The 26,633-nt window shown below is 31.5% G+C and overlaps 1 protein-coding gene across 1 annotated transcript in view; it reads left to right on the top strand.

The window, feature by feature from the left end:
• The first annotated feature begins 13,331 nt into the window (after positions 1 to 13,331).
• LOC141460619 (scavenger receptor class B member 1-like) overlaps positions 13,332 to 26,633 on the top strand; it is a 167,979-nt gene continuing 154,677 nt past the window's right edge. The window contains exon 1 of the mRNA XM_074140797.1: positions 13,332 to 13,687. The gene's annotated coding sequence lies outside the window, so the exon portion shown is untranslated. The remainder of the gene's footprint in view (positions 13,688 to 26,633) is intronic.

Here is a 26,633-nt window from a genome sequence, read left to right as displayed (position 1 = left end):
AATGGAAAAGTGATTGAAAATAATCTATAAAAATAGCGTTAGATAGTTTACCATTACTGATTATGAAAACTTATTACTAGCTCTGTTAAAAACAGAGCTCTTTTGAACTAAAACTGAGCTGTAAATGAGAACCTAAATCCATTAATCCTTCACATTCGTTAAAATTGTTTTTCAAATAATTCAAATATTAATTACACACAAGTTTAACAATCGTTTGTTTTCATGGAGGTATAAAAACGTTCATAAGATTGTATTTGAAAAAGGAATGTTCTGCATGGTAGCAAGCAGGAAAATTATCTGCTCAATACTGTTTAAAATTGAAGAGATTCTATCAGTTTAAAGGAACAAAAGTCTACATAATTTCTGACTGAATCTTTGGATTACTCGCCAAACAAAACTGGGTCTGTCCTAATCCAAAATAAATCGCCATCTTCACCAAGGTAATCCAAAAAGAACGTATAGGTTTCTTTACTAGCTTGAATCCAGAAAGAGTATTTGGTTTTTGCGAACGATAATTGAAAATCCAAATGATTTGTGCGATGAAAAATAGATCCACTGGTCTAATACTCGTAGATTGTTCTGTCCAGTATTTCAGTAATGGCCGGCCAGCAAGGCCATCTGAAACCAGGGTCAATTTGAAAAAAGTAGTTGTTTTTTTTCAACAAATCTTTATTAATGTATTTACAACTGCGTATTATAATGACGCAACAAGCAAATGTGATAAATATATAGAAGTACAGCATCAAAATCAAAACAAAACAAAAAAATAATAATAAAAAGTCACTTGAAGTGATGGAATCAAGATGATACAAAGATGACCATCAAAACACGGTTAATTCAAGGTACCGAATACATTCAAATCGAAGGATGCCCTGGTTTTGTGTCCATCAAGATGGTCGCAAGGTCCCTCGTGCTTCTTTGAGGAGGATTCAACGAAAGAGTGGTAGTGGACAAGTTAATATATTTATAAGGGATTAAGATGTAGGAAAAGTTTGGCACGGAATTTGATAGAGCGCATTTTTGGATAAGTTCAGGAACAAAGTGGATTCGTAGAGCAGTGTATGATGGCATGATTGCTCAACAGTGAGTTGCTTGCCGTTCTGAAGAGTTCGTAAGTCAAGTTAAAAGTGAGTAGAGCTAAGTGCAGTTCTTTTTCTTGATGGTAAAACTTAATTTTAATCATTTTTTTAAATAGTTTCTTATAACCTGTGGTTGAGTCCAAACCGTTTGAGTCAAACAGAGAAAGGATATCGCCTTAACGAGGCCTTCTTTAAGCAAGAGCCCTGAGTCATCATAACTCACAGTTTCAAGTTTAAAAATCTTCAGTAAAAACCAGCTCGCGCTAGTTTAAATAGAAAGATAAATAATTGTGAAGCGGCCATTTTTTTTTCTTTTTAAATAAATTAAATTGGCCATTATGTGGTTAAAGGTAACTAACTCATTTCAGTAAATAAGACGTCGATATGTATAAAAAAAGACGTCATCAGTCAGAGGTATCATCTTGTTCGCGACTAACTGCTAATTGACTAATTTGCTATCGATATTCATATACCGATATCCACATTGAATTGTGTAATAAACTGGTAAAAATAGATACAATTTTACGTTTTATTTGAAGCAACCGATTCTAAATGGAGATTTAGTAGATTTTTCAAGAACTTTTTCTCCAAACATATTTATTTTTCAATAAATTATATCGTAATAACTACTATCCTATATAAACAAATTCTGGTAAATAAAATAGAACGGAACTTTATTGTTTTTAGGAAATACGTACATCCTGTAATAAGGATTGTTTGACAAATCTTATATTTAAAAGATTTGTATAATTCTTGGGAAATAAATGATGAATTTTGAAGCCTAAAAAAAAAAAAAACAGAATAAGGCAATACCGCAGAAGAGAGGGGAAGAAATAACTGTATTGTAAGCTTAAGAAAATATAGATTTTGGTCAAAAAGAGGTACTGAACAGTTGAGGTTAAGGTTAAGATTTAAAAACTGATTAACAAACAAATAGCAACTGAAAATGCCTTAAAGCTAACTAATTAGTTAGTTTTATTTCAGTTATTATAACTTCAGGAAGTTATTGCAGCTGAAGGGCCAATTTGCAGATGCCTATTAAATATAGGAATAGATTGTTTACATCTTGGTTAAAATGGAATGTTAATATCTTCTCTATATTCATAATATTTACATCATTAAGAATATAATTACCTAAGCACTGCATTTTGCATTCAGAATTAATTGTTCTTCCAAAAACAGATATTTCAGGGATTTAGATATCGGCAAACAGTCTAAAGCAGGACGCCCATTAGTGGTGAAGAGATATTTAGATAAATTGTATTAATAGTTGGTAATATTTTTAAAAATCTTCAAAGTTAAGTTTGTCAAGAATAACTTGGTCATGTTTGGGACAGATAGAAAAGGTATGGAATTTACAATTATGTTAGACAGTCCATTAACGTATACATAACAAAATTGTAAATGAATTTCGCTTTATACAATAGTTAATCTGCAATCTATTCCAAAAGAGCCACAAATAAATAACCACACCATTTCCACATCATAAAGCCGTTTTGGTTCAATATTTTAAAAAATTAACTGAACTTTATGTTAATTCAGGTAAACATTATATTCTAAAGTGATTATTAGCAATAAAAGAAACAGTAATGTTTAAAATGAGAATAATTTTAGTTAAGATCTTATACCTAAAAAATTCGACAAGAAATTCTAGTTCTTTTCCGCGTCCTCAAAGAAAAATTGAACAATTTCAGAAGTTGCTGCATTTCTACCAAGTATCTATTCAAATTTTAATATCATATTAATGACAGAAATATTTATTTACATGTAATATTTTAAAATTATTTTCAGGCAAAAAGTATACATCTAATTCCATTCCTAATCTTAAGTTTTATCTTAAGTTTGAATTAATTTTATATGTTATGTTGTCTTTAACTCAGTTTAAATAATTTTCTTGCAAGCATACAATGATTTAATTGAATAAATAATTTTTATATTTTAGTCCTGCGATACACTAAATTTCTTATTTAACTGCATATGTATAATCGCCATTATTTCAACAAGAAAGAACATGTATTTAATGTATATAATGTATTTAATTGAATATGCGTCAACAAATATTTTGCCAAATATTCGCCCCCCTTCCGATCATATACACCTGTCCTTACCTGTCTTGCGAAATTTTGTTTGATTTGTGTTTTAGATGTTTATTTTAATTAGTAAAATAACCTGAAGCTAACATTTTATCTCGTGGTTATTTATTAATTTCCGGGTATCATTTCGTATTTAAACGCTTTTGTATTTTTAGTTTTTGGGTTTCCTCGAGTGATTTATAATATTTTAATGTGACACTTATGAGATTTAACTTTATATTTTTGCCTATCAGATATTTAAAATTTATTCTTGAAATCAATTCAGGAAGATTGTAGATATTTGGGTAGTTTTGAGCAATGATTGGTTTGTATGAAGTAATGAAGAGGAGATTGATGGGGAATATTACAATATTTTTGGTAATATAAAACTTGGTGACTGTTAGCTCATTCTTTCTTGGAGGAAGGATTATTACAAAATCCTTGCTAAGAAGTTCAAGGAACTACATAAGGAATAAAACAACAATAGGAAGTTAGAATAGAAACATAGCTTCTTCGAAGTCTCCAAGATTGAGCCCACCAAAGTTGCTTTTATTGCTGGTAACGCACTTCAACACTTGCCATGTTGTTCACACCAGTCTTGAGAGTCTGTAGATAGGCATTCTCGGTAATTCCGAGAGTTTTTTGAGAAAACAGAGTGTGTATAAAGTACAATCATACAGTCAATTTAAATTTTGGAGAAAATCTTTTAAAGACATTGTTACAGTCTAGGGAAAAAACTCGATTGTCAGTTCAGGTTAACTACGACTTTAAGCGTCGTTTCGTCACTGTGGATGAAACATGGATACATCACTACACTCCTGAGACCAAAGAACAATCTAAACAATGGGTTACCAAGGGGGAATCTGCGCCAAAAAAGGCGAAGACCGTTCCTTCAGCCGGAAAGATTATGGCGACTGTCTTTTGGGATTCGCAAGGAATAATCCTCATCGACTATCTGGAAAAGGGTAAAACTATTACAGGTGCATATTATTCATCGTTATTGGACCGTTTGAAAACCGAGCTACAAGAAAAACGCCCACGATTGGCCCACAAAAAAGTCCTTTTCCATCACGACAACGCACCAGCTCACACCTCAGCAGTTGTGGTCGCAAAATTAATGGAAATAGGGTTCCAACTCGTTTCACATCCCCCCTATTCTCCAGACTTGGCTCCCTCGGTCTACTATTTGTTCCCCAATATGAAGAAATGGCTGGCGGGAAAAAGATTTTATTCAAACGAGGAGGTGATTGCAGAAACGAATGGCTATTTTTCAGACTTGGACAAATCCTATTATTCGGAAGGGATCAACAAACTAGAGCAGCGTTGGACGAAGTGTATAAGCCTAAAAGGAGACTATGTTGAAAAATAAAAAAGGTTTACCCCAAAAAATTAAGTAGTTTTTATTTTTGCACGGACTTTTCAAACGACCCTCGTATATCGGTGCTGCGCCATTATATAATTTGGTTTTATGTTTGAAATTCAAATTTAAAAGTTTGAATAAGGTGGAAAATGAGTTCTTACTGAATTTAATATGTAATTTGTTAAAGAAAATGGAGCCTGGAAAGTTAAATAAGATACTATAATATTCCTTCTTTCTTTATATACCAAAAATAATTGAAACAAAAGCTTAAAAAAGTCGTAATTGCTTTTTTAAGAATTCTTGATAGAATTTTGAGATCTCATTTTGATAAACAGTTTGAATGAATTTTCGTCAAGAAAAAATAAAGTTTAGAATTCTTTGCTTAATGAAATTGTTCAGGACTTCCGCCTTAGTGAGTCGTTTCCTTCTTCTCTTGACCCTGTACATTATGACTTCTGTACAGATAAGTTCGTAATTCGGTAAATAATCGTAAATAAGTTTGTTAAGTTTGCAAATATTTTCTGTGCTAAGATTTGTTTCCCTTTCGATAACGGTGGTGTTGTCCTAGCCTCGATAGTTGTAGATCCCCCAAAAGTGTGTCTATTAAGGGTTTGTTTTTTAATCGAAATTTATCGTATATTCAGAGATGCGCTTAAATAAACGATAAAAATATAATTTTTCTTAATTTATAACAAAAAAGTTACCAACTTTGTGAATAAATACGATAATTTATTTAACCCTTTCTTAACAAAAAAAATACACGTTTTGAGTAATTTTATTTATTTAAATGCATACAGGACGCTGTAAATGTATTATTGATGTAAATGTGATGAATAGGGACTTTTTTTTTTCTTGACGACAGTAATTTTATTTAAAAACAGTGCCATAAAATATGTACAAAATATTTTACTGGCTAAATATAAAATTAAAAATAATGACATACTTAAAAGTGTTTAACCTTGATTAATTTCAACAAGATTTCTAGGAAGCTTTTAAGTTGGCAAAAAAAATCTTCGCTTTATTTGTTTTAAAATACAATATGGCATAATGTTTAATTTAGACTAGGAATTTTTATTTTTATTAACAACACTTGCGATATATTTGTTGTTTGTAAACCCAATTAATTATTGTAGTTTAAGTTAACTTACAAACACATTATTAAACAAAAATATATAGGGTGAACCAGTAAGTATTGTCCATAGGCCCACTGTGTGAAGTACATCTAAAGTGGAGTTCAATGACGTATTGGCCAACTTCATATTTTCCACTGTTCTTGAGTGACGTCACTTTAATTTTTTTTCTAAAATCATTACTTTTTTTCCAATAAAAATGTTATTACTCAGAAAGTTTTAGTCCGAATTCGATTCTTGTTGACAAGGTTAGAATGACAGATAAATTTTCTAAAAATTGGTACCATTTCGAAGCATAAGTTATTCTCCAAACAGCCTCAATCTTCCTCCGGATGCTGGAAAAATAAAAGTAATCGAAATTTTTAAGAAAACTCATTAGGCCCTTACGTGATCATTATCCGACCTAGGTGCTGGCACTTTTTATAAAAGTTTCCTTGTTTAATGGGCTTTCTAACGGTATATCATTTTCCAGGATTCCTTTTATCTTCGTATGAGAAATTACGTTTGTTTTGCAAGAAAACGTGTTCACAAGCACTCAACAGTGTTAGTTATCAAGTTGTTTAATTCATTGAAAACTCTTTTAGATGGACCAATAGTCAATTTTAAAGTAGGCTGTCTTTTAAATAAGGAAGTCAAAGGTTACAAACTGCACTTTAAGATTGAGGCTGTTTGGAGAATAACTTATGCTTCGAAATGGTATCAATTTTTAGAAAATTTATCTGTCTTTCTAACCGTGTCATCAGAATCGAGTTTGGACTAAAACTTTCTGTGTAATAACATTTTTATTGGAAAAAAGTAATGATTTTAGAAAAAAAAAATAAAGTGACGTCACTCAAGAACAGTGGAAAATATGAAGTTGGCCAATACGTCATTGAACTCCACTTTAGACGTACTACACACAGTAGGCCTATGGACAATACTTACTGGTTCACCCTGTATATGTATGTATAGAGAAAAAGAATTAAACAATATTCTTTTAAGCAGTACTCCAAAAAAACTTGAATTTTTGAAAAACTATATTTCAAAATATGAAGTGAATTAATTGTGCAAAGACATAAGTAACTTACTTCTAAGTTTGAGACCACGTGGGTAACTAAATTTAATTGATTAGTAATTACTAATTATTAAACCTCTCGCGTAAAGATTCCAGCGGGAGGCAGTTCAGATAGAAATGCTCAAGACTATCACCATCTGATTTACAAATAATGCAATTTTTATCAGGATTAAATTTGTATTTATTACCATTAACGTATAAAGCTGGAAGTTTTTTAGACGCCACGCGAATCTGAGCAATTAACGATATTTTATTTATGTTTAATTTAAAGCTAACATAAAGACTATTTAAGTGCAGCTCAGATACAACATTACGGTAATGCAGATTATATCTGGATTCTAAAGTCTTGTTAATGTCCAAACTTTGACAATTATTCTTAAATTTTTCCAAGAGATTTCCAAAATTATTCTGCAATGCCTCAAAACTTTGAAACTGCCAAATATCATTTGCTCCTATTTCTATTAACAGCCCTATTAAAAATTTAGCCCAATTAAATGGCAGCCTTAAATCATCCAAAAATTCACACATTCTCATATAGCATATCTTTGGTAGAGAGTCTGCGGGCATTTTTAATAATTTGCACCCCCATTTCCAAATTCTTTTAAATATTTGAGTTTTTAAATGATGCTGTCCAGTTTCCAATCTTACATACTCGTCAGGAGTATGTAAAGGTAATCGCAGTAAAAGCTTAAAAAACTTAATTTGGACTTTCTCCAACATATCAAAATAAGTAGGGGCCCAAATTTCTGAGCAGTAGAATAAAACAGAGGTACATAATGAATTAAAGAGACATATTTTTGGGGCCCACGTATCTGATTTACAATTCTTTAATATCTGTAAAATTTGAGGAATGGCTGATTGACTTTTGGCAATGAAAAATTCAGCGACTTTTCTAAATTTCCCACTAGAGGAAAAAAGGTACGCCTAGGTAGTTAAAACTGCTTTTTGTCGGAACTATTTCATTATTATAATATAAGGGTTTCGAGGTTTTCAATCTTCCAGATTTTTTAAAAGGTACCACGACAGTTTTCATCAAATTAACCTCTAGAGCGTTCAGACTACAATATTCATGCAGAATATTTAGTTTCTGTTGCGCATCCCTCCAAGATGGAGCTAACAAAACAATATCATCTGCGTATAGTAGCATTAATATCTCTTTGTTTGTTCTAATATTCACGCCTCTAGAGCCCTTTTTTTCAAAAAACTGGACAACATCACTCAGAAACAGAGAAAATAACAACGGTGATAATATCTCACCTTGCATTACACCTCTGGAGATTTTGATTTCTTTACTACGTAAGTTGTTCTCCACTATGTTCATAGTTGCTTGTTCGTATAATTTTTTGATTACCGTAATAAATTTCGGGCTAATTCCTAAATTTAATAATTTAATCCAAAGCTTGCTATGGCATACAGAATCAAAAGCCCTACGAAAATCTATGAAGATTCCGTACATTTCACTTCCTGAAAAACGCAACTGAATACCGACAATGGAACTTAAAATAAAAATTCCATCGCGGCATCCTCTTCCCTTACGAAATCCTAATTGTTCCATCGGGATAATATCATAGCTTTCAGCCCATTGAGGCAATCTTTTATTCAGCATGTAAGTGAAAATCTTGGTAACCGTGTTCACCAATGATATCGGCCTGTAATTAGAAAGGGTTTAGAGGTTCCCCTTTTTTGAACATCATCTTTGTGTTTACTTTACACCAAGAAGAAGGGACCTCTTCCGCTCTCCAAATTTTATTAAACAAATTTATTAAATAATGCATCCAGGCAGGTGGAAGGTTTTTAAATAGCTCATTTTTTATCAAATCAGGACCTGTAGCTTTATTTTTTTTAGCCATCACAATACTGTCAATAAGTTCTTCCATCTCAAAATCATCATCCAAAATAGGGTAATAAACACCGAAAAATCTCGTATCATCACATGCCAACACTGGATATACACCGGCATAAAACTCTTCCCAAATCTCCACGCCTATATCACCATTTTGGCAGGGTTTCTTCCGGAATGTTCTTACTGCCCGCCAGAATTCCTTTGAATTTTTTGCCGAGTTAAAGCTTAACTGGATATTTTTAAAATAATCATTTTTTGCCGCTAATAGCGTATTTTTGTATTTACTTTTGGCTGACAGATATAATCTTAGAATATCCTCTGGAAACAATAATCTTTTACATCTTCTATACAACCCACTCAATAACTTTTTTAATTTATAGCATTCATGCGTGAACCAATTTTACGCGAGAGGTTTATCTCTAAATATTTCACTCATATCGACAAATATGAAAACTTTTTGGTCATAAGCTGTAGAGAAAAAATAAATAATATCTTTTTGTACGAGGGTCATTTGAAAAGTCCGTGCAAAGTCAGAGAGATAGCACTACTGGCGCGTATCGAGGATATGTTTAGTTAGTAGCATCTCTTGGAAGAACACACACCAAGTTTCAGCCAGATCGGTCTATTTCTTTGTGTTTGGCATTCGTTTGAATCGAGGAAGTCGAGTGATTTTCAAAAAATGGACGAAAAAGAATTTCGTGTGTTGATTAAACACTACTTTATGAAAGGCAAAACGCCTCAGGAGACTAAAGAGAAGCTTGATAAACATTATGGTGACTCTGCACCTTCGATTAGAACAGTTTATAAGTGGTTTCAAAATTTTCGGAGTGGCCATATGAGCACAAGTGACGCTGAACGTTCTGGACGCCCTGTTGAGGTTACTACTCCAGAAATCATTGATAAAATCCATGATATGGTGATGGATGACAGAAGAGTGAAGGTGCGTGAGATTGCTAGTGCTGTGGGCATCTCGAATGAACGGGTACATAATATTTTGCATCAACATTTGGACATGACAAAGCTATCCGCAAGATGGGTGCCGCGATTGCTCACGCTTGACCAAAAACGAAATCGTGTGAAGTGTTGCAAGGACGGTTTGCAGCTGTTCCAGAAGAATCCGCAGGACTTTAAGCGTCGTTTCGTCACTGTGGATGAAACATGGATACATCACTACACTCCTGAGACCAAAGAACAATCTAAACAATGTGTTACCAAGAGGGAATCTGCGCCAAAAATGGCGAAGACCGTTCCTTCGGCCGGAAAGATTATGGCGACTGTCTTTTGGTATTCGCAAGGAATAATCCTCATCGACTATCTAGAAAAGGGTAAAACTATTACAGGTGCATATTATTCATCGTTATTGGACCGTTTGAAAACCGAGCTGCAAGAAAAACGCCCACGATTGGCCCACAAAACAGTCCTTTTCCATCACGACAACGCACCAGCTCACACCTCAGCAGTTGTGGTCGCAAAATTAATGGAAATAGGGTTCCAACTCGTTTCACATCCCCCCTATTCTCCAGACTTGGCTCCCTCGGACTACTATTTGTTCCCCAATATGAAGAAATGGCTGGCGGGAAAAAGATTTTATTCAAACGAGGAGGTGATTGCAGAAACGAATGGCTATTTTTCAGACTTGGACAAATCCTATTATTCGGAAGGGATCAACAAACTAGAGCAGCGTTGGACGAAATGTATAAGCCTAAAAGGAGACTATGTTGAAAAATAAAAATGGTTTACCCCAAAAAATTAAGTAGTTTTTATTTTTGCACGGACTTTTCAAACGACCCTCGTAGACCATCCAAGCGCTCCAGCTAAGGCTAGAATAGTGGGTGAAAACGTGTGCTCTTTGCCAGTACTGTGTTAATTTTAGGTATTCGAAAATTTATAGTTTATTTTATCAGAGTAGCAGTATCTAAGTTCCTGGTTGTACTCTATAGTTTAAATTTTAAGTATCTGTTCTTTTGGATCATTATTCTATATTTTAATTATTTTCAAATAATTCAGGATGTATTGGATTTAATTTAAGATTACTTAATTTTTGTAAAAAATTGTACATGTGCATGACAGTCTTCTTGCCACAAGATGTATTTTTCTTTAGGCAAATAAATATATTATCATTATTACTAATTATTAAGTATGAGTTTCCACGCAAACACTTGGAAATTGCATTTACTTTTAATATTACTTAGTATTTGCATTTACAATTTAGTAATTGACGTCCGCAGTTTTCTAAGAATCTATAAAATCATTTTTTTCTATTAAAAAAAAAAAAAAGTTCATGCTAAAAGAACTTAAGTCATAAATTTAAATTTTTGCTCCATCATATTGCCTAATAGTTAAGTTTTAATTGACGTCCATTGAATATTATTTTAGTCAACCAATATATTTTTGCAATCCATGCCAGATGTGTCCACTTACAAAAAGCTTTGATCTGCCCAGTTTGAAAATTAGCTACAAGGTAATAACAACACGTAGACAATCCTGGTTCTTTCCAAAGATTTTAAGGTTTTAGGCTTCGTTTAGATGCGTATGACAGGAGATACAATTCCACCACTGATTCATTGTTCAACGATTCTCCAATGTACAGGATGATCAATTTCAGTCTGTTTACAAGTTTAAAACTGAGCTGAGTTGGCGTCCTTAAAGAGGACTGAATTAAAACCAATACTTCCATCTATTGTACACGCTAAATTTTAACTATGTCTCCAACTAAACTATACACACTAACCTTAACATTCCTTTTATCGCACAAATCGCTGAAAACACGATACAGAAAACTCTACTTCAACCTGCAATCTCACATAAATCCTCTAGCTCAAAATCTTTCTTCAAGAACTCTTCCTGATAACCAGACAAGACGCCTTAAGAGACAGTGTGGCCTCGTGATCTCCTCTCAAGTGAAAAGAGTGACTAACCATCTAATGTTTTAGAGTGTTACCACTGGGGTAACTTCTCCACTCGTTACCTTATCATTTGTTACTCTGTTATCACCGTTACTTATAGCGCTAACGCGCTGATTGTGGCACAAATAAACGCAAAAAAAGAGAAGAAGTTAATAAATTGATAGATCTAGACGTACGATATTTAACTGTGCGATCAAACCAATCGTTACACCACGATTACAATAGTCTCTATCCAAAATCATTTGCACAATCATTAATAACATATCCTAATTCAACCATCTAAATATTTTAATTTCATTAATCTAACCACTACAAAATACTTTACCTATAATCCCATTCCTTTGTATCCCTTCTTTGGTAGGCCTTTATCTACCCGAGACAATACCACAGAATCCTCTTTAGACGATTAAAGAGTCCGTGGTAAGAACTACACGCTCAGCGAATAGCTTACCTTTGGAAAACGGCCGATCTTGTATCGATATGTCCACTTCGGGGGACGGATTGTGCCGTGGGCTGCCACTATCTCCAAGTCTCTTGGAGTATTACTGGATCGTGGGCTGACCTTTTCCCCCCATATAAAGGATAGAGTCAATAAAGGCAAGGCAGCCATTCGAGTACTATTCTCGCTGTTCTGCAGGGACTCTAAACTGTCCCCCATAGAATGAACTCCTTCTGTACAAGGTAGTGGTTACTTTATGCTTGTCCCTCCTGACGTCTGGCATGTCGATCCAATATCGCCTCGCTGCAAATAATCCAAAATAAATTCCTCAGGATTGCCACAACTTCCCCCCGCTACACCCGTATTATAGACTTACACTCTAACACCAACATGGACTAAGTAGAACACTAGATCAAGTACCTCGCTACTGGTATCTTCAGTAAGTGTGAATCAAGTCACAGCCACCTCTGCAGACTAATAGAGGACTATAGTTTGGACAAGGTGCCCAGGCACAGGAGAGTTAAGGACTCCCTGAAGAAAAACTTTTCTTGGAGGCTGAGGGTTTTTCATTGTTTTTTCCCTCATTACTTACTTGTATACTTTTATTTATATTCTGTAACAATTTATGTAATTAGGTGGAGGTTATATAATTCATACTGGAACTCCGATGTACTTTTGTATATACTTTCAATTATTAAATAAATTTTAATCTATTTATCTATCTGCTTGATCGTAGTTCTTGGGTCGATCTATTTTGAAAAGTAAGAAGTAAGAACAACTAAAAAAGTGATTTTAGTTCCCTTATTTCACAGAATTTCTTCTTTTTCTATCGTTGATACTTTCAATTATTAATTAAATTTTTATCTATCTATCTATCTACTTAATAATAATAATTTTAATGTTCGAATGTGCGAGTGATGCATTTTGGCAAGTGCACGCATTTCAAAATGAAGTGTCAGCGCTAAAAGTGTTATTTAAACGGAAAGAATCCAGTTGAAAAAAAATATAATAATAAATAAATAAAAGCTATTATTACAAAATATTTAGAAACAAATTTATATAAAGTTTAACAAATTTTGCTGGGGTAGAAAAACAAATTGAACCATCACAGTTAATAAAATTTTATATCTTCCTGTATCTATTTCGTTTTTCGAGTATTTAAAGCGAATTTATTACGCATAAATGTTATAATTCGACGAAGGTTATGTCGAATAAACTGTTCTGGGCTGATGAAATAGAAAGTAAGTCAACTGAAAGCGAACGCCGGCAATAAATACCAAGGAAATTTAAAGTGGATAGTGTAATTAATTTTGTCTTTCATTCATTTCTTTTTGTTCCATAGAGATAGGTAATTTTTGATGACACTGGCGGATTAATTAATACATAAAATATAGGAGAAACAGCTGCTAGGAGAAGGGGAGTCCTTTAAAAAGAAAAAAGACACCCCACCCTGTTGTATATCTATTGTAGGGGGAACTGTGTCTTCAGAATTGTCCGCGTGCGTGAAGTTACCGGCCAGTCTGTGTTCCGTCGTACCCTTGCTTTCATTTATATCTCCCCCTCTTGAAGATTGTATGAAAAATTATTCAAAAAAAAAATCATTTATTTAAAATAAAAGAATAGTGTGCTAAAACAAAAAATTCGTGCTATTAAACGAGTAAATTTAAAATTTTGAAAAACTATATTTAAAAACAAAAAATAAAACTAAAATAATCGGGAAATCTATTCCCAATTGTTTTGGCCGAATTTCCTGTCACCAACAGGGCTTAGCACAGCAATTTTCATCGTTTTTGTGTCCAAAGAGGTCAGTCTTCTAAAATAGTTTATTTGTTCTTAATAAATAAATTATTTAATATATTCTTTTATTTGAAAATTTAAAATTGCTTTTCCAGTTCTAGATTTTGAAATTTATAGATTTTCGTAATCCGAAGAGAATTTGATTTTTCTTAAGGTTTTTTTACTGATTTTGTTGGTTTCAAGCTACTTTGCTCATCGTCTGGTGTAGCTCTTAAAGGTTATAAATGGTTTAAAAGGCTTCCAAAATATACTGTAAAGAAGAAGTTAAAAACTATCTCCATTGTTGCTTGCTTCTACACTTTATAGCGATAAGAAAATTTTTTAAAAACTGTAAAGAAATTTTAAAAAAAAGTTGGCGATAGCGATAACTATAATTGTGCGAGTTAGTGTGAGCCATTGGTAGATCGCATAACCCAATTACAGTTGGTTATCTATACACGTCAACCAACTCTGCACGATCATGGGTGTGCATTGTTGCGGTTAAATAATTTTGTTTAAGCTTGAATTATACATTTAAAAATTTATAGGGGATAAGTTAGGGAAATATTTCTATAAATCTATTCTTTGCATTATTATGTAATCAGTTATTTTTTTTCCAGAAGAAAACATTTTTACATTTCATCGGTAAGTTCCTGTATTAGCGTCATCTCGAAAAATCCTTTGACAAAATTTCTAATAAAATTTAACCGTATCCGTTTAATAGTAATGATTTATCTAAAGTTTGTAATTATAATAGTTGCTTAAAATACAACTAAATTTTTGCCGAACAATGTTTTCTTGATTAGATAAATGGAGTTTTGTTTTTTGTTAGAATTAAATTGATTATCTGTTTCATCTTAGTTAAAAAATAAAAAAAAGATAAAAACTATTTCAAAAAAATACTGAAAAAAGATTTTTTACAGAGTCTCCCTCTAAGCGGCATTCAAGTCACTGGAAATGAATTCAATTCATAGTGAACGAGGCGGAGAATGAATTTGGTTTTACTTCTTTTATATTATTTTATTTTATTTTTTGTTTATCAACGAAATAATAAAAGCGAGTTATACAAGTATATACACGCGTAGAATTAATAATGGAGAATATAAAAATTATGGGGAAAAAGATTGTACCAAATTTACCATTTTGGTGGCAATTTACGTGAAAACTAATCAGATTTATGCTACTTAGGTTTCGCACTTTTTTTTTTTTAATCAGAATCATATTTAGAGCTAAATTTTGGTTGAGTTTAAAACTATCAAAAATTTAACTTCAAATATCTCGTAAACTACTGGTTCGTTTAGGTTTATATTTTACCTGTATATGGATAAATGTATTGTCTATAATTGCCTAAAATATCGTAATAATCTGAGCAGTAGAAAACGAGCAATTTAGAGTTGAATTTTGGTTGAGTTTAAAACTATGAAAACTTTAACATCAAATATCTCGTAAACTACTGGTTCGTTTAGGTTTATATTTTACCTGTATATGGATAAATGTATTGTCTATAATTGCCTAAAATATCGTAATAATCTGAGCAGTAGGAAACTAGCAATTGAGAGTTGAATTTTGGTTGAGTTTAAAACTATGAAAACTTTAACATCAAATATCTCGTAAACTACTGGTTCGTTTAGGTTTATATTTTACCTGTATATGGATAAATGTATTGTCTATAATTGCCTAAAATATCGTAATAATCTGAGCAGTAGAAAACGAGCAATTTAGAGTTGAATTTTGGTTGAGTTTAAAACTATGAAAACTTTATCTTCAAATATCTCGTAAACTACCTACTGGTTCGTTTAGGTTTATATTTTACTTGTATATGGATAAATGTATTGTCAATAATCGTGTAAAATTTCGTAATAATCTGAGCAGTAGGAAACGAGCAATTGAGAGCTAAATTTTGGTTGAGTTTAAAACTATGAAAACTTCAAATATCTCGTCAACTACTGGTTCGTCTCAATTTATACGAGTCTCGTATTTTACCTGTATATGGATGAAACTATTGTCTATAATTGTCTAAAATTTCGTAATAATCTGAGCAGTAGGAAACTAGCAATTGAGAGCTAAATTTTGGTTGAGTTTAAAACTATGAAAACTTCAAATATCTCGTCAACTACTGGTTCGTCTCAATTTATACGAGTCTCGTATTTTACCTGTATATGGATGAAACTATTGTCTATAATTGTCTAAAATTTCGTAATAATCTGAGCAGTAGGAAACTAGCAATTGAGAGCTAAATTTTGGTTGAGTTTAAAACTATGAAAACTTCAAATATCTCGTCAACTACTGGTTCGTCTCAATTTATACGAGTCTCGTATTTTACCTGTATATGGATGAAACTATTGTCTATAATTGTCTAAAATTTCGTAATAATCTGAGCAGTAGGAAACTAGCAATTGAGAGCTAAATTTTGGTTGAGTTTAAAACTATGAAAACTTCAAATATCTCGTCAACTACTGGTTCGTCTCAATTTATACGAGTCTCGTATTTTACCTGTATATGGATGAAACTATTGTCTATAATTGTCTAAAATTTCGTAATAATCTGAGCAGTAGGAAACTAGCAATTGAGAGCTAAATTTTGGTTGAGTTTAAAACTATGAAAACTTCAAATATCTCGTCAACTACTGGTTCGTCTCAATTTATACGAGTCTCGTATTTTACCTGTATATGGATGAAACTATTGTCTATAATTGTCTAAAATTTCGTAATAATCTGAGCAGTAGGAAACTAGCAATTGAGAGCTAAATTTTGGTTGAGTTTAAAACTATGAAAACTTCAAATATCTCGTCAACTACTGGTTCGTCTCAATTTATACGAGTCTCGTATTTTACCTGTATATGGATGAAACTATTGTCTATAATTGTGTAAAATTTCGTAATAATCTGAGCAGTAGGAAACGAGCAATTGAGAGCTAAATTTTGGTTGAGTTTAAAACTATGAAAACTTCAAATATCTCGTCAACTACTGGTTCGTCTCAATTTATACGAGTCTCGTATTTTACCTGTATATGGATGAAACTATTGTCTATAATTGTCTAAAATTTCGTAATAATCTGAGCAGTAGGAAACTAGCAATTGAGAGCTAAATTTTGGTTGAGTTTAAAACTATGAAAACTTCAAATATCTCGTCAACTACTGGTTCGTCTCAATTTATACGAGTCTCGTATTTTACCTGTATATGGATGAAACTATTGTCTATAATTGTCTAAAATTTCGTAATAATCTGAGCAGTAGGAAACTAGCAATTGAGAGCTAAATTTTGGTTGAGTTTAAAACTATGAAAACTTCAAATATCTCGTCAACTACTGGTTCGTCTCAATTTATACGAGTCTCGTATTTTACCTGTATATGGATGAAACTATTGTCTATAATTGTCTAAAATTTCGTAATAATCTGAGCAGTAGGAAACTAGCAATTGAGAGCTAAATTTTGGTTGAGTTTAAAACTATGAAAACTTCAAATATCTCGTCAACTACTGGTTCGTCTCAATTTATACGAGTCTCGTATTTTACCTGTATATGGATGAAACTATTGTCTATAATTGTCTAAAATTTCGTAATAATCTGAGCAGTAGGAAACTAGCAATTGAGAGCTAAATTTTGGTTGAGTTTAAAACTATGAAAACTTCAAATATCTCGTCAACTACTGGTTCGTCTCAATTTATACGAGTCTCGTATTTTACCTGTATATGGATGAAACTATTGTCTATAATTGTCTAAAATTTCGTAATAATCTGAGCAGTAGGAAACGAGCAATTGAGAGCTAAATTTTGGTTGAGTTTAAAACTATGAAAACTTCAAATATCTCGTCAACTACTGGTTCGTCTCAATTTATACGAGTCTCGTATTTTACCTGTATATGGATGAAACTATTGTCTATAATTGTCTAAAATTTCGTAATAATCTGAGCAGTAGGAAACTAGCAATTGAGAGCTAAATTTTGGTTGAGTTTAAAACTATGAAAACTTCAAATATCTCGTCAACTACTGGTTCGTCTCAATTTATACGAGTCTCGTATTTTACCTGTATATGGATGAAACTATTGTCTATAATTGTCTAAAATTTCGTAATAATCTGAGCAGTAGGAAACTAGCAATTGAGAGCTAAATTTTGGTTGAGTTTAAAACTATGAAAACTTCAAATATCTCGTCAACTACTGGTTCGTCTCAATTTATACGAGTCTCGTATTTTACCTGTATATGGATGAAACTATTGTCTATAATTGTCTAAAATTTCGTAATAATCTGAGCAGTAGGAAACGAGCAATTGAGAGCTAAATTTTGGTTGAGTTTAAAACTATGAAAACTTCAAATATCTCGTAAACTACTGGTTCGTCTCAACTTATACGAGTCTCGTATTTTACCTGTATATGGATGAAACTATTGTCTATAATTGTCTAAAATTTCGTAATAATCTGAGCAGTAGGAAACTAGCAATTGAGAGCTAAATTTTGGTTGAGTTTAAAACTATGAAAACTTCAAATATCTCGTCAACTACTGGTTCGTCTCAATTTATACGAGTCTCGTATTTTACCTGTATATGGATGAAACTATTGTCTATAATTGTCTAAAATTTCGTAATAATCTGAGCAGTAGAAAACGAGCAATCGAGAGCTAAATTTTGGTTGAGTTTAAAACTATGAAAACTTTAACTTCAAATATCTCGTAAACTACTGGTTCGTTTAGGTTTATATTTTACTTGTATATGGATAAATGTATTGTCAATAATCGTGTAAAATTTCGTTATAATCTGAGCAGTAGGAAACGAGCAATTGAGAGCTAAATTTTGGTTGAGTTTAAAACTATGAAAACTTTAACTTCAAATATCTCGTAAACTACTGGTTCGCCTCAATTTATACGAGTCTCGTATTTTACCTGTATATGGATGAAACTATTGTCTATAATTGTCTAAAATTTCGTAATAATCTGAGCAGTAGAAAACGAGCAATCGAGAGCTAAATTTTGGTTGAGTTTAAAACTATGAAAACTTTAACTTCAAATATCTCGTAAACTACTGGTTCGTTTAGGTTTATATTTTACTTGTATATGGATAAATGTATTGTCAATAATCGTGTAAAATTTCGTTATAATCTGAGCAGTAGGAAACGAGCAATCGAGAGCTAAATTTTGGTTGAGTTTAAAACTATGAAAACTTTAACTTCAAATATCTCGTAAACTACTGGTTCGTTTAGGTTTATATTTTACTTGTATATGGATAAATGTATTGTCAATAATCGTGTAAAATTTCGTTATAATCTGAGCAGTAGGAAACTAGCAATTGAGAGCTAAATTTTGGTTGAGTTTAAAACTATGAAAACTTCAAATATCTCGTCAACTACTGGTTCGTCTCAATTTATACGAGTCTCGTATTTTACCTGTATATGGATGAAACTATTGTCTATAATTGTCTAAAATTTCGTAATAATCTGAGCAGTAGGAAACGAGCAATTGAGAGCTAAATTTTGGTTGAGTTTAAAACTATGAAAACTTCAAATATCTCGTCAACTACTGGTTCGTCTCAATTTATACGAGTCTCGTATTTTACCTGTATATGGATGAAACTATTGTCTATAATTGTCTAAAATTTCGTAATAATCTGAGCAGTAGGAAACTAGCAATTGAGAGCTAAATTTTGGTTGAGTTTAAAACTATGAAAACTTCAAATATCTCGTCAACTACTGGTTCGTCTCAATTTATACGAGTCTCGTATTTTACCTGTATATGGATGAAACTATTGTCTATAATTGTCTAAAATTTCGTAATAATCTGAGCAGTAGAAAACGAGCAATCGAGAGTTAAATTTTGGTTGAGTTTAAAACTATGAAAACTTTAACTTCAAATATCTCGTAAACTACTGGTTCGTCTCAATTTATACGAGTCTCGTATTTTACCTGTATATGGATGAAACTATTGTCTATAATTGTCTAAAATTTCGTAATAATCTGAGCAGTAGAAAACGAGCAATCGAGAGCTAAATTTTGGTTGAGTTTAAAACTATGAAAACTTTAACTTCAAATATCTCGTAAACTACTGGTTCGTTTAGGTTTATATTTTACTTGTATATGGATAAATGTATTGTCAATAATCGTGTAAAATTTCGTTATAATCTGAGCAGTAGGAAACGAGCAATCGAGAGCTAAATTTTGGTTGAGTTTAAAACTATGAAAACTTTAACTTCAAATATCTCGTAAACTACTGGTTCGTTTAGGTTTATATTTTACTTGTATATGGATAAATGTATTGTCAATAATCGTGTAAAATTTCGTTATAATCTGAGCAGTAGGAAACTAGCAATTGAGAGCTAAATTTTGGTTGCGTTTAAAACTATGAAAACTTCAAATATCTCGTCAACTACTGGTTCGTCTCAATTTATACGAGTCTCGTATTTTACCTGTATATGGATGAAACTATTGTCTATAATTGTCTAAAATTTCGTAATAATCTGAGCAGTAGAAAACGAGCAATCGAGAGTTAAATTTTGGTTGAGTTTAAAACTATGAAAACTTCAAATATCTCGTAAACTACTGGTTCGTCTCAATTTATACGAGTCTCGTATTTTACCTGTATATGGATGAAACTATTGTCTATAATTGTCTAAAATTTCGTAATAATCTGAGCAGTAGAAAACGAGCAATCGAGAGTTAAATTTTGGTTGAGTTTAAAACTATGAAAACTTTAACTTCAAATATCTCGTAAACTACTGGTTCGTTTAGGTTTATATTTTACTTGTATATGGATAAATGTATTGTCAATAATCGTGTAAAATTTCGTTATAATCTGAGCAGTAGGAAACGAGCAATTGAGAGCTAAATTTTGGTTGAGTTTAAAACTATGAAAACTTTAACTTCAAATATCTCGTAAACTACTGGTTCGTTTAGGTTTATATTTTACTTGTATATGGATAAATGTATTGTCAATAATCGTGTAAAATTTCGTTATAATCTGAGCAGTAGGAAACGAGCAATTGAGAGCTAAATTTTGGTTGAGTTTAAAACTATGAAAACTTTAACTTCAAATATCTCGTAAACTACTGGTACGTTTAGGTTTATATTTTACTTGTATATGGATAAATGTATTGTCTATAATTGTGTAAAATTTCATAATAATCTGAGCAGTAGGAAACGAGCAATTGAGAGCTAAATTTTGGTTGAGTTTAAAACTATGAAAACTTTAACTTCAAATATCTCGTAAACTACTGGTTCGTTTAGGTTTATATTTTACTTGTATATGGATAAATGTATTGTCAATAATCGTGTAAAATTTTGTTATAATCTGAGCAGTAGGAAACGAGCAATTGAGAGCTAAATTTTGGTTGAGTTTAAAACTATGAAAACTTTAACTTCAAATATCTCGTAAACTACTGGTTCGTTTAGGTTTATATTTTACTTGTATATGGATAAATGTATTGTCAATAATCGTGTAAAATTTTGTTATAATCTGAGCAGTAGAAAACGAGCAATCGAGAGTTAAATTTTGGTTGAGTTTAAAACTATGAAAACTTTAACTTCAAATATCTCGTAAACTACTGGTACGTTTAGGTTTATATTTTACTTGTATATGGATAAATGTATTGTCAATAATCGTGTAAAATTTCGTTATAATCTGAGCAGTAGGAAACGAGCAATTGAGAGCTAAATTTTGGTTGAGTTTAAAACTATGAAAACTTTAACTTCAAATATCTCGTAAACTACTGGTACGTTTAGGTTTATATTTTACTTGTATATGGATAAATGTATTGTCAATAATCGTGTAAAATTTTGTTATAATCTGAGCAGTAGGAAACGAGCAATTGAGAGCTAAATTTTGGTTGAGTTTAAAACTATGAAAACTTTAACTTCAAATATCTCGTAAACTACTGGTACGTTTAGGTTTATATTTTACTTGTATATGGATAAATGTATTGTCAATAATCGTGTAAAATTTCGTTATAATCTGAGCAGTAGGAAACGAGCAATTGAGAGCTAAATTTTGGTTGAGTTTAAAACTATGAAAACTTTAACTTCAAATATCTCGTAAACTACTGGTTCGTTTAGGTTTATATTTTACTTGTATATGGATAAATGTATTGTCAATAATCGTGTAAAATTTCGTTATAATCTGAGCAGTAGGAAACGAGCAATTGAGAGCTAAATTTTGGTTGAGTTTAAAACTATGAAAACTTTAACTTCAAATATCTCGTAAACTACTGGTTCGTTTAGGTTTATATTTTACTTGTATATGGATAAATGTATTGTCAATAATCGTGTAAAATTTCGTTATAATCTGAGCAGTAGGAAACGAGCAATTGAGAGCTAAATTTTGGTTGAGTTTAAAACTATGAAAACTTTAACTTCAAATATCTCGTAAACTACTGGTTCGTTTAGGTTTATATTTTACTTGTATATGGATAAATGTATTGTCAATAATCGTGTAAAATTTCGTTATAATCTTAGCAGTAGGAAACGATCAATTGAGAGCTAAATTTTTGTTGAGTTTAAAACTATGAAAACTTTAACTTCAAATATCTCGTAAACTACTGGTTCGTTTAGGTTTATATTTTACTTGTATATGGATAAATGTATTGTCAATAATCGTGTAAAATTTCGTTATAATCTGAGCAGTAGGAAACGAGCAATTGAGAGCTAAATTTTGGTTGAGTTTAAAACTATGAAAACTTTAACTTCAAATATCTCGTAAACTACTGGTACGTTTAGGTTTATATTTTACTTGTATATGGATAAATGTATTGTCTATAATTGTGTAAAATTTCATAATAATCTGAGCAGTAGAAAACGAGCAATTGAAAGTTAAATTTTGGTTGAGTTTAAAACTATGAAAATTTTAACTTCAAATATCTCGTAAACTACTGGTTCGTCACAATTTATATTTTACCTGTATATGGACATAACTATTGTCTATAATTGTCTAAAATTTCGTAATAATCTGAGCAGTATGAAACGAGCAATTAAGAGCTAAATTTTGGTTGAGTTTAAAACTATGAAAATTTTAACTTCAAATATCTCGTAAACTACTGGTTCGTCTCAATTTATATTTTACCTGTATATGGATATAACTATTGTCTATAATCGGGTAAAATTTCGTAATAATCTGAGCAGTAGGAAACGAGCAATTGAGAGCTAAATTTTGGTTGAGTTTAAAACTATGAAAACTTTAACTTCAAATATCTCGTAAACTACTGGTTCGTTTAGGTTTATATTTTACCTGTATATGGATGAAACTGTTGTCTATAATTGTGTTAAACAACATCTTCGTCTTTGTCTGCATACCTGGGGGTATAACCAGTGGACCTACGATCTTCGACTCCGAGTCTAAGTCAACCCAAAATATTTTTTCGAAAAAAGTGATCCTAGCTTTAATAAGTTTTTATTTATTAATATCTTATTTTAAGTTACTATTTGTAAATAGATTACTGAACTTTGAATCACGCGCTCGCTATACTATGAATAAACGAAATCAATAAGTTTCACGAACTATTACATCAAAGGCTGTACGCTGCCACAGTTCTTCATTTCAGTGAAATGTCTGCTTCAAGTGTAAAGATAACAAACTCTTCGAAACGCGTGGCGCCTCTAGAGAATATCGCGCAGTTATTCTGAGTGGAAAGTTCTCTGTTATTTTTCCATAATCATTATGTTCGCCCATCAACACTGGTCATGCGAGTGATTGCTTTATCTCAATATTTAATTTATGGAGTACCATTCAGCGAAAAATGCAAATTATTCTTATCGACGTATATGCGTTTATCTCAGATCTCTGGTTTTTAATTGGGAAAAAATATTAACAGATAGTTTAATGGTTTTTCACCCTATTAACTTAGGAGAGAAAAACTAATGCAAATAAAAATTTACGAATACTGCTCTTTCTTTAAATAAACTTGGTAGAATTTTTAAGTATTTCCAAAAACTGTTTTTCATTGTAATTCTCAAAACTAATTCAAAAATGTTGTTAATTTGATGTATTCTCTATTCAGAAGTTTAGTTTCTCTTTAGTAATTTTTACTGTAATAAGTGGCAAAAGTTACCACGGCTTAGCCTACCCAAATAAAATAATTATGGTACTGGGTAACTTCCGGACCAAAGTTTAGGACCAGCTACAAAAAATACGTCATGTAGCCATCACTGAAAACCAAAAAATAAAAAACAAAATCGATTTAGTTAAGAGGCACCTTTGGAATTGGTTAATATAATCGAAAAAACTAATTGTCAGGCCATGAGGTGGCTTTTGAACCATCAAAAAACTGTCTACAACCAAATTTCAACACTCCAAGAATTCTTTTATTTACAGAAAAACTCCGTACTTAAGATTCTACAAAATGAATATACTTTGGAAAACTCAAAAAAAAAGGAAAAGTTATTCCATTAGATCATTACAACACTCTCTTCTTACCATAGTCTCAAGACAAAGTAAAAATATATTTGATTTAGCGATTGCGTAGTAGTGCCCGCATTCCTAGTATATCCGGAATGTTGTTCTGACATAAGAGTGGTTACCGATTGCTTTGAGATTCTCTAAGGACATCATCACTTACTTCACTTGCGTTAATTCAAGTATGGGCAGATTCTTGTGAATTAGTTAATTGCAGGGTATGGCCAAACTAATGAAAACAATTTTTGTGATATCGAACGGTATTCAGTCTAATAAGCGACCATTTTCAGTGAAATTGAGAGCTTTTAGAAGAGAGATTTAATGATTCTCAACACAATGTTAGAATGTACTCATTTATTATTGGCTGTTGGATACTATAATGATTGTCTCACTTTAATTCATATTTGTTTTAATAGTCTTTTATAAAATGAAATTATGATGTCAGAGTAATATTTTATCGTCTTTGAAAGTAAAAAAATAAAATTAATAACAGAATATGTAAGCGAAAGAGAAATTTCAATTGGCCTACAAGTTGTTAATTGAATTGTACAAATAAAACTTAAATCAATGCTACTTGTTCTCAGTAACAAGATAAACGTTACGTCAGAGTTGATTTATTTAATTTTTGGGTGCTCTATAATTAATCTGCATTTGATACTGAATGATTAGGAAATTTAAGCTCCGGGCGCCAATTTTAATTTAAACGCAAAAAGTAATGTCAATTTTTATTCCAGGCGGACCAAATTTGGCCGAGAACGAAAGCGTCTAATAAATTTTCACATAAAGTAAATTTAATATCTTATAAAGCCTACACCATGAATCGAACACGTGAAATGTAAGGCCTCGCCTTCAACAACTAGGCTACCGTGGCGCCCCTCACTGCTACAGAAATTACTTTTCCTGAAACATAATTTTGGGGCTAGTTGATATTGTAATTCTCTCATCTACCTTTTCCCATAGATAAATACAAAAACTGTAGTGTTCCTAATTTGTAACATCCTGATTACTTTCGTCACATCCTTTTTGCATAACCATTGCTGAAACAATCAAGACGATGTAGTCTTCTCTTTACGAATAAAGGAGGACTATATACCACCAAAAGAATTGTGTCTTCTATTTATTAGGTCATTCAGCGGCTCAAACATTAACGCCCCCCAAAAATGTCTTTTCTTTTGTGTTGAAGTATAACATAGAAGTCAACTATTTTAAAAGCGATAAAAGAAAATATCCATACAATGTGTTAATATTACAGAGTGTTGGAACGGATAGATTTGCACAATATAAGTTCGTGAAAGCCTTCGTGACGATTTTGTTCAAAATTTTTTATTTTTCAAGGTACGTTTCAAAGTTCTATTTTGTAGGGATAAATTTTACATATTCACGAAAGTCTTATAGAATTTCGTCGATTTTTTACGTTTATAAAACGTTCATTTTTCTTCTTATAAATTTGTTTAATCAAACAAAAATACAGTCTAAGAGTTAAAACATACTTTTTAAACATAAGTGCAAAGACCAAAACGCTGAAAACATAGTTTCTTTTGTTTTAATTAAAAAAGGACTAAATATAAAATAAGTAAATTAGGTATATTATTATTTAAAAAAATATATTATGAAATCTCACTTTAAAAACTAGTCACTATTGTAATAATTACTTTCGTAAGTAGAGACAGAAAGTAAAAAAAACCACACCTTATTTTAGAAAAAAAAAATTCGTCAAAAAGTTGTTTTAGATGGTATTAACGTTTTAAAAACTAAGATACGCTGATCACTCTTGAACATTTCTAATAAATTCACACATGCTGAGAAAAAAAACAACAAATGACATTCAATAATTTTACTAAAATTACTAAAAAAGAACGCAAAAATTGAAAGAACTATGATTAAATATCACTTACTTTTGAAAGCACCTGTAGTCGGCCCAATTCAGAAGAAAAAAAAGCATAATTTTCGCGTTGCAAATTAATATCAGTCTTGAGGTCGTGATTGCATTCGAGTTAAACACATTATATTCACTTTTAACAATTCATTTTTAGAAATAAAAACGCGTAGTGTATTATACATATTAGTATAATTTAGTTCATTTCAACCATTCAATATATACCTAAGTAAAATGTTTTGTTTTTTAGCTTTAGTTTCAAAGTCTATTCAGTTCGTGTCCAAGAGTTTACACTATTTCTCTTAAATCTGATTGTAAGTTAACATTTTTTTGTTTTTTGTTTAAATTTATTGTTTTTATGCAATCTATACATATTCATTTAATTTATATTTACCATATTGTCAGGGTTTTTTTGTGAGTTTGGTATTGCTAACAAGAAGAAATTTATTCTAATTTAAAAACAAAAAATCGTAAATTTGGTTTAAAAACATGATTAAATATTTAGCTTAACATAAATGGGGCTAACTCCTCTCCCATTCGATTTACAGCATCGAGACCCCCAAAAGGCAAATCTACATGAAATTCCGACTCGAATGACACCTCATTCATGAAAATCGGTACACGCGTTTAGGCGCTACGTTGTTTACAAAAAAAAAAAGGGTAACAAGAATAACAATTTTCAAAATGCTGTTTTTGCTCTTTTTCGGTAACCATTTTTCTCGAAATCTATTAGA

Source organism: Rhodnius prolixus, unplaced genomic scaffold, assembly GCF_049639745.1.
Source record: "Rhodnius prolixus isolate KJV_2025 unplaced genomic scaffold, Rpr scaffold_6, whole genome shotgun sequence".
NCBI lineage: Eukaryota > Metazoa > Arthropoda > Insecta > Hemiptera > Reduviidae > Rhodnius > Rhodnius prolixus.
Note: the sequence above shows the minus strand (reverse complement) of the source record. Positions and strands in the feature narration are given on the sequence as shown.